Genomic DNA, 9,742 nt, shown 5'->3' with positions numbered 1-9,742 from the left:
TTTGTTACGATTGTTGCAAAAGTCAAATTTGTGTTGCGATTGTTGCAAAAGTGTACCTTCAACAAGTCTTTTTTGCCTTCAACATAATGCAGATAAAGATGGACTTAAACAACAAATCAAATTTTACAAATCAATTAAACAAGAAAAAAACAATTCTTATTTACACATCTAAAAAAACAAATCAACAACACATTAATACAATTAGCCCCATACAGTACATTCAAATCCTCCTAACAATAAAGAGCTTACATCCAAATACATTCACGCAGCTCACTTCAGGATTAACCTGCAGAAACCAAACATTTGCTCAAACAACACTTTCTACATATCTAAAACCAACAAACAACAAATTATTGAATTCTAGGTACTTAAACCAAACATTTTCAAACTAACAAAGAGTATATATATTAACAACACTTGCTCAAACTTACCAATAACAAATGGTTGTTGATGCACACTTTCAACACGCGAATGCAGGTAGGCAACGTCTAGAATATATCACTCTAGCCATAAAATGATGAAACCACAACCCTACTTCACCTCTATCTCTATCTGTGGGAGGTAGAAACTGTTTACCTCCTGTCGTCAAACGTTCCAAGCACATGCAAACAAGAGGACAACAATCCCCTCTGGCTCCAACCGTTTGTTGTGGCGCTGTCTCATCTCTCATCGTTGTAACTTTGAACTTTTTTGGCTTCTTGTTTCCAAAATTAGTCCAATAATCAATCGCATCCAAGTATTTAGCCAAATGAGTGCTCCATCCTCTACAAATAATATCTTTTAAATCAGACAATGGTATGTAATTCAACATGTTGTCATATACTATCGTCTTCAGGGATATGAGCTGAAGCTCGACGAGAAGCCAATGACGACGTTCCATAATAGGGATAAACACCTGCAATCATAAATAATAATTCAATTGCGCACATCAAATAAAATTTATGAACACCTTTAAATATGCACATCAAATACTAACCTTATTGACCTCCCACGACGTAGGATAAAGATAGGCTTTTCCATTACCCAACACATATGAAGAGTCTCTCTGATCCTTCAAGTGAGCTGTGTGAAAAAATGAAGGCATAATAGTCCATCGCGTCTTTTTTATTTTCTTCAATTTCCTTATAATCAGAAGACGTGACACTCATGCATAAATATGTTGTTTTATAAAAAAAATACATATATTAGTAATTTACTAAATTTTAAAAAAAATAATAAAAATCTATATAAGAAGAATATAAGACTTACCCCCCATTCGAAATAGCCATTCTCTTCAACCCCTAATAAAACACCCCACCAAGACCACTCAAGAAAAAAATGCATATCGTCGATTAGGCATATGTCAGCATAACACCCTTGGCTCCGCTCATGTAGATAAAAATCAATTGCAGTCTTAGCCCAAAGGGTATTATCTAGAATTATGTCCGGTAGTATTCTCCTCTCCTGCTGAGGAATGGTACTGGCCGGTAACTCATATGAAAGCCAACTCTCATCCATCATGTCGGGCACGTGAGGGGGTTTATCAATATGTCGACATAGTATGCCATGTGAATCAGGCTCTTGAACGGTGGGAGGGACCTCTTGAATGATGACAAGGGCCTCTTGAACGGTGGGAGGGGCTTCTTGAACGATGAGAAGGGCCTCTTGAACGATAAGAGGGGTCTCTTGAACGATGACAGGTGAATTAGGCTTCTTCTTACGGAGTCTTGGCACTATCGGGGTGAAAAGAGACGTAATGGCACGTGCACGACGTCTGATGTGTGAACCTCATCGTGCAAGAAAAACCCGACGGAAAGCATCTACCTTATCGAGCCGCTAAAAATAAATTAATTCATAAATCAGTAAATAAATAAATAAATAATGCTGAAAAAAGGTTATTTGCATTTTTAGTATTGTATTAAACAAACTTACCTCATTACGTAGAGTATGAACCTCATTCTGCAACGATGAAACAATCTCACGTAGAGCGGCTACCTCATCACGTAAAGTACATACCTCACCACGTAAAGCACCATTGTCATTGCGTAAAACATCTACCTCACCACGTAAAGACCGTACCTCATCACGCCATGCATCATTGTCGTGACGTAAAGTGCCGACCTCATTACGCAAAGCACTGACCTTACCACGTAACTCCCCTAACTCATCCCGTGGAGGTGGAGAACATGGAGATAAATGTTGTGGCATCTTTGCCGGTCGCTTATCATGAGGTGATGGTGGAGAAGAGGTTCGATGATGTGATGGAATAGGTGATGGCTCTCGTTATAGAGGTGTATAATCGGCTCGATCAAGTGATGGCTCTCGAAGTGGGGGGTGCTCATCATCCGTCCTATAAAAAAAACGCTTACTAGCTTGCCACCAATCAGTGGCAAACTCAGCCTCTGTGGGTGTCAGCCTTTGTAATGGATAGTTGGCCTCCTAACAATATAAAAGCTCTAACAAAGTTAAACGTCTACTAGTAATAACTTGTTTATATATGGTAGTATTTGTGTTAACTTACATTATTCATCGTCGTATATGGTAGTAAATCTTCCCAATCCAACAGCCGGATCCTCCTCCAGGTAATAGCCCTAGGAATATCATTTGAATTTTTTTTGCATATGTCCGCATGCTGGGAAAAGCCTCAAATATCCAAATCTACAAACAATATAATACACAAACATTAGTAATTGTTAAATAATTAATTATAATTTTAGAAACATTATATAGAAATTATTACCTTAAAGGCCCAAAAAAAGCCTACCAAAGTGTATTTGGAACCATCGCCACGCAAACTACGACGGTCCTCAAAGGCAGACGACAACTTTTTCCAGGTAGCTTTCCATAGATATGAACCCCACAGAAACACGTTCCATGCATTTAGGTCCTTTACCAATAATATTTGGTCCTCAAAAATAGGTTGTCTGGCCTCTTTACCTAAAAAGTCAGCATTCAAAAGTAATAAAAGGCATACTCGGACACATCAAGGTCATCTATCCGAGTAAAACCATATTTAAGAAGTAATCTTTTCAAGTCGTCGACGTGTAAACTGGGGCTTTGCCTTTGCCAGCTCAGGAAAAACCCGAGATAACCATGATGGGCCGGCGATATGATTAGTGTACCGACCTACTTCATCGTTCTAAAACATAGACAAGTGATTAAGCAAAACTCCTCCCGTCCAAAATAAGTATACACCGGTAGAAAATGAAACCATATCTCTTCATCATCACGTTGTAACCTCTCGGGTAGATCGTTAGTCATGTCTGAAGAAACAAATGGGTCAACATAGCATCTCCACCTAGATGTTGTACTTTCAGCCATGGCTCGAAGAAAGTATCCTCAAACAATTTTCTTTGTACAGGTATAAGTGTCGACGCTATTGTAGTGGCTAGGCTTAATTTATTCCTTAGAGTCAATGAAGCGAAAAAAATTTCTAACAAAAACAATAAACATACCAAGTTATATATACCAAAAACTACAAATTATACACTATAAACAGACATGATATTAAACAGTGAAAACAAAGCCAAATATGTTTCAAACTAGCACGGTATTCACCCAAGTCATTATTCTATCATAGTTTTTTTAGTTGAAGTAATGCAAATCATTCAAGTTTCAATTTGCAGAAGAATAGTAGTTTCTGAAACTTAAATTCGCAACGCGAAACTAAAATCGTGTTGCAATTTTCATTTTCGCGTTGCGATTTTCGTGTTGCGAATTTCATTTTCATGTTGCGAATTTAAGTTTCAAAAACTATTCTTCAGCAAATTGAAACTTGAATGAATTGCATTACTTCAACCAAAAGACAAAACAAAGACAAATACTAACTTCATAGGGTTAAAGACTAAACAGTTTAGCAGTATTGGCAGCAACCGAATGAATTTACTAAGCAATCTAAGTGAAATGGTTAATCTATATATTGAAATTACCAGTAAATTTATCATCAATTTAAATATGAAAAATCTAATAATAATATAAAAATTTCAAAATAAAAATAATTAAAAAAACTAACCCTTGGTAGTTGATTTTCCATTTGTGGCCGTGAATGGTTGTGAGGGTGGCTCTGAGAGATGGAGATAGACGGATTTCGCCGGAGATGGGGACGGATTTTGTCAGAGATGGGGACGGATTTTGTTAGAGATGGGGACAGATGTCGCCGTAGAGAGCGAGAGATGGAGATGGGACTGAGTTGTGATTTTGGGTTTTAGGTTATGAGTTGCGATTATACTGTTTACATTTGTGTTACGAAATTAATATTGTGTTTTGAATTCGAAAATAAAATTTGCGTTGCGAAAATAAATGCGCTTTGCGAATTTGACTTCTGTGTTGCGAATTATAAATTCGTGTTGCGAAATTGGAAACTATGTTGCGAATTTGGAGTTCGCGTTGCGAATTTGTTGGTCATTTTCGCAAATCCAAAAAAAGTTGGTTAAAATCGTATATTATAAGACATTTTCGGTCACTGAAGTTATTTTCTCTAAAAAGAAACATCACCAACTATTTAATGATAAAATTAAAGAAATTTTTAAAAATTTTATGATTTTTGAGTCGGATGGTAACGGGCCGGGTTAGGATATGATTTTTGGTCAAACTGACCAAATCCGAAAATATGTATCTTTGATCCGAATTCGACCCAAAAATTATATATCCTCCATTGACCCGACCCAAAAAATATATATCCTCCACCTGACTCTGACCCGATCCTAATTTTTAGAGTATAAATCCGACCCAACTCGGTAAAAAATAAGGACTGACTTAAAAAATATTAATGTGTTAAAGAAATTACATTATTATCTCCGGGTCGGGTCGGAGTTTTTTTCAACCATCTACTTAACTCGTCATGACCTCACCCCATTAAAAAGTATGACCTGACCTGACTTGAACCCAATTTTTAAAAAAACTCCGACCCTATCGAATCAGACCCAAACCCATCATTTTCAAGTTAAATGGTCATCCCTACGCATAACTTATAAATCATTTATTGAATATTTGTTAATTTTACTTGTATATGGGCTATAAAAGCCCAAATCTAAAAGTTGTGTGTAAGGGTGAGCAAAACTCGACTCAACTTGAAAATTCAATTTTTCAATTCGATTCGATTCAAAAAAACTCAACTCAAATTGACTTCGAGTTACAATTCGTAAACTCGAATCGACTAGAAAAAAGTCAAGTTCAAATCGAGTTGTAAAATACAACTCGAATAACTTGAAATTTTTGGTAAATAGTGGATTTATTTTCAAGTTTATGCCGAGTCCTTAGACTTTGTATGATATATGTAAATCACATATGAAAAAAAATATAAATAAACATATATGATTATAGAAAGTCACTTAGATTGAAACAAAAAAATTATAATATTACAAATATTTACAATTAAATTTAAACATAAACTCGAAAAATCAACTTGACTCGACTCGACTCCAACTTTATAAACTCGACATGACATCAAAAAATTTAAAGTCAACTCCAAGTTGTAAAATATGACTCGTCAACTCGAATAACTCAAAATTTATGGCTCGACTCGATCAAACGCTCACCCTCCTCAAACCAACCAATCGAGGAAACTACCTCTGATAGACACCATTGGCATATTTGTCTTGTTCCCAACGAGGGATGGGGGAGTGAATAAGGAGAGCAACCAATCACGATAGAAGAGGAATTTCCACTATATAATCCAAGATGGGCCAACTTTCTCTTATTCTTATGAACATGAAAGAAGAGAGAGAGGAGAGGGACTGGCACAACAATACAACGAGAGGCATCTGTATCACGGCTAGATGCCGAGTAGGTGACGGAGCCTTTAGTCGCTCAAAGAAAGTGAGAAGTTTAGGGCATACGACCCTTTTACCTAGTCGTGTGTGTAAAAGTTTGGGTAAAGTATATAAATGGTCTCTCAACTATATTATATTATTTTGTTGAATACTTTCACTACTAAAAGTTATAAAATGGTCCCTCAATTTTTAAAAGTTACAAATTGGTTCCTCGATTATTAAAGTTACAAAATGGTGCTTCGATTATAGAGTATTACTTTGTTGAGTCTTTCGACTATTAAAAGTTGTAAGGTGGTCACCTGGCTATTCATAAGTTTCAAATTCATCTTTTTTGGTTAAAAAATTGATAGTCGTATGAATTGAGTGTTAACTTACTCACTGAGGTAATATATAATTATATTTTAATGATTTCTACTGGCACTGTCATTACTTTTAGGGTGCGTTTGATTCACGGAATGTAATATTACCAGTGGGAATAAAAGATTACCAGGGAATAGGATTACTGGGAATGTTACATTACTGTGTTTGGTTAGTTTGGCAGGAATGTAAGATTACAGTGTTTGGTTGAAGGAATAAAACATTACTGGAATGTATATTTTACCAAATTGTCTTTGTTCTATATTTGTTTTTTTAACAAGTGAAATTCTAAATATTTAAATAAAAATTATTTATATAAAAATTATATTTTTTGATAATATATTACTTGAGTATTTAAATATATCATGTATTATTTAATTTTAATTAATATTAAATTTTACATATTTTATCTAAAATTATATTAAAATGAGTTTTTGTTATGTAACAAATGAGATAATACTTGAGTAAGAATACAAATGTAAATTAAAATTTAAACTCTGTATCTTTATTTTGAAGAATTATGATTATCATTTTTTATTTTATTATAACGAGAACCACATTACAAAATGTAATTAGCTAATTCATTAAATTCTTCTTGGATGACTGTGTAATCCATAAAAGTGTTCACATGAATTTATTCGGTTGAACAAGATGACAAATACAGTGGAATGAAAGTTCATAATCCTAATCCCACATGAAGATATGAGTTTTTGTTCACTTGATTCTTGGTTTGTTAAAATAAATTTATTTAACTTCCTAAAAGAAGGGAATTACTTTTGTTTTTAGCTTTAGTTAAATGACCAAACCAGAACTATATAGATTTTTTTACTCTTGAAGATGAAAGGATAGAAAGTCCACTGCAAATAGCAATATAGAAGTGAGAACTGGAGAATTGAAAGATTCTAACAGAACAGAAATAAAAGGACGGTATTATCATGTATTCAAAATGTAAGAACTGAATAAACTAATGGATTTTTTTGGGGGGGTAACCAACTGTAGAATAACCTTACCGAGACAAATGATAAAAAAAAAAAAGAACGCAGTCTCACTGATGTAGGCTTTATTTTGCCCGAACTCCTAAAATTATAAGAAAATAAAATGAGACTGCATTTCACCAAATAATAAATACATAATAGATACAAGCAAAGAGCAAAAGTTAAAGAATCTTGTTTTTACTGGAAGAAGAAAGTATCCAATATCCTGATGTGATGGTCCTGGCTGATGTAAATAATGAACTCCGTGGGCAGCTAGACCATGAATGTACTGCAGAGTCTAAATGCATATTTCAGACCCAAACAAAAGCAACAACTACGATTTTCAAGTTCTAACATGATACTACTAGATTAAGCATACTTCAATTTAGAAGATGTAAACACTTAACAAGGTTGGATGACCCCAAAAAACTTTTGAAAAGCGATGTAAAGTAACATACCAGTTTAGGTAATTGCTAAAGCAATTTTATCCATATTAACCATGAATCATTATATAGATTTATCTTATGCTAAAAGCATAAGCTTTATTAATCTAAGTATAAGAAACCAGGATCACTACAGTTCACCAGATCCTACTTATTTTTCATAAAAACAAGCATCTTCATTAAACTCTAATGCTTGCTTGCCCACTACACATCCACTGCTAAAAAAGTTCTTTTTTTTCCTTTCAATTTTTAGGAAAAAGTAAACATTTGAAATTATTCAGAAAACTAGATATTGCTAATAGAAATTGTGTTTAATTTGAATAAAGATGAGAAACAAAATGGAACCTGAAAAATGAGACCGGCAAGAACGTATTTCCAACAGTCTAGAAGAAGATCTCGATCTCTGTAGTTGTCTCCGCATAAATTCTTTTCTACAACTAGAAGAACAATAACCCAAAAATCAAATCAAAATCCCTAAATAGTTTCCCAATTCTAGAATAGTAAACAAGAAAACAAACACACACCTTTGAAGCTTCGCGACCAATGTAAAGCGTCATCTTGTTGTCGTATTACAACCAGTTCCATAGTACTTCAAAACTCAGCAGTCAAGTTCAGCATTTGTTTAAATTATAAACTGCTCAATTTATTTAAACTGCCCTTCCTTAGTTGTTGTTCGCAGTATCACAGTCTCCAAATACATTGCCTACCAAACTTTGCTCTGCAGAGGAGAACTTGGCGGGGAAATGAATCTGAGTCCTGTAAGAAAAATAATGTTTTCTGTTTAGCATACCATATCTTCCAATCAATTGAACTGATCATTTACTCATGCGCATCAAACTCTTTAGGAATGATTCTGAATTTTGAAAACCATATCATAGTGAAACACTAGGAGATGGTAGATGCAGCAATGCCCCTAAAAATAAAGATTTGGAAAGTTAGGAAACAATCCGCCAAAATCAACTTTCTAAATCCATCAGTTTGAAAGTAAGAGATTTCAACCAAGGGTCGAATCAACTAATGCTTTCAATAATAATTATAAAATTAAAAGTAAAAGAGAGATTGAAACAAGTAGAAGTACCTCGTAATCTGCTTTCATGCTTCGATCTTGCTTTGCATTTGACTCAAATATCTTGGAAAATGGAAGCATATAAAATTCTCAACTACCACCATAAGATATCCGCCTAAACTACCAATTAAATTTTAGCTGTTCCAGAAACATACCCAGGATTGTGCCATACTCAAATGATGAAAATGAAGGTTTCAGATTCGTTTTTATAAGTTGAGAATGTTTTGATGCTTTGTTGAAGCAGCGGTGGTATTGAACACCGTGAAGTGTGGGCGAAACCAGAGATGAGGGACTAGGAGATCGGTCCAAGATTTAATTGTATGGGTTGGAGTAAGAAAAAGCGCAGAAAGAATCAGTGCTACTTCAACATCAGCAGATTGATTCGACACAACATTGTAAAAGGAAAGGGAAAGCAGAGGAGCGAGCAACTTCACAGTAAGCTCAAATCAAAAGCATAGAGGTCGAATTTAAGAGAAGTTGTTGAAACTAGACTATCAGGAAAAGAATCAAAAGCAAAGGAAAAATTAAAAACAAAGGAAAAGAATCAAAAGCAAAGGAAAAATTAAAAGCAAAGCAAAAGAATCAAAATCAAAAGCAAAGTAATATTACTGGGAAATTAAAAGAAAATGAGTGGAGGAGAAATCTTACCAGGAAAAATTCTCAGCAAAGGAAATTGGACATAAGCGAGGTCACGGGGAGAAGATGAGAAGAAAGGGTATTTTAGCCAAATGTCCGGGAATAAATAAAAACCTATGTAATATGTGGGAATGACATTCCCAGGTAAAAATATTACCGTTGGCAATGAGATAATACCATCAAGTGGGAATATTTCCCATCCAAACGTGGGTATAACAACTCGGGAAAAGAAAATTCCTACCAGTAAACAAGATTTTCACGATCCAAACACCCCCTTAGGCATTGGCTTGACGATAGAATGTAAACGGAGAGTCGATCAACAACATACAATTCAACAGTTTTGGGATCATATTTTATCATAATCCAATATGTTGAACATACTTTGATATTTTGATATACCAAAAGTAGTTAATATTTTTTTAATAATTTTTATGACTATATTCGATTCCGTCATTCGAATATGTAAATTCTTTTGAAAGTCAAAAACTCCATTATTCTCCTTACCTTCTTGAAAAA

At 34.4% G+C, this 9,742-nt stretch overlaps 1 long non-coding RNA gene across 1 annotated transcript; it reads right to left on the bottom strand.

Moving 5' to 3' along the window:
• Positions 1 to 7,731: 7,731 nt before the first annotated feature.
• LOC120204498 lies at positions 7,732 to 8,859 on the bottom strand. Its single transcript, XR_005523942.1, has 3 exons — positions 8,603 to 8,859; positions 8,049 to 8,437; positions 7,732 to 7,961 (listed from the first exon to the last, which is right to left on the bottom strand). It is a non-coding gene; the product is annotated as an uncharacterized LOC120204498 (long non-coding RNA).
• Positions 8,860 to 9,742: the final 883 nt, after the last annotated feature.

This window comes from Hibiscus syriacus, unplaced genomic scaffold (assembly GCF_006381635.1).
Source record: "Hibiscus syriacus cultivar Baekdansim isolate YM2019G1 unplaced genomic scaffold, ASM638163v2 tig00010968_pilon, whole genome shotgun sequence".
NCBI lineage: Eukaryota > Viridiplantae > Streptophyta > Magnoliopsida > Malvales > Malvaceae > Hibiscus > Hibiscus syriacus.
Note: the sequence above shows the minus strand (reverse complement) of the source record. Positions and strands in the feature narration are given on the sequence as shown.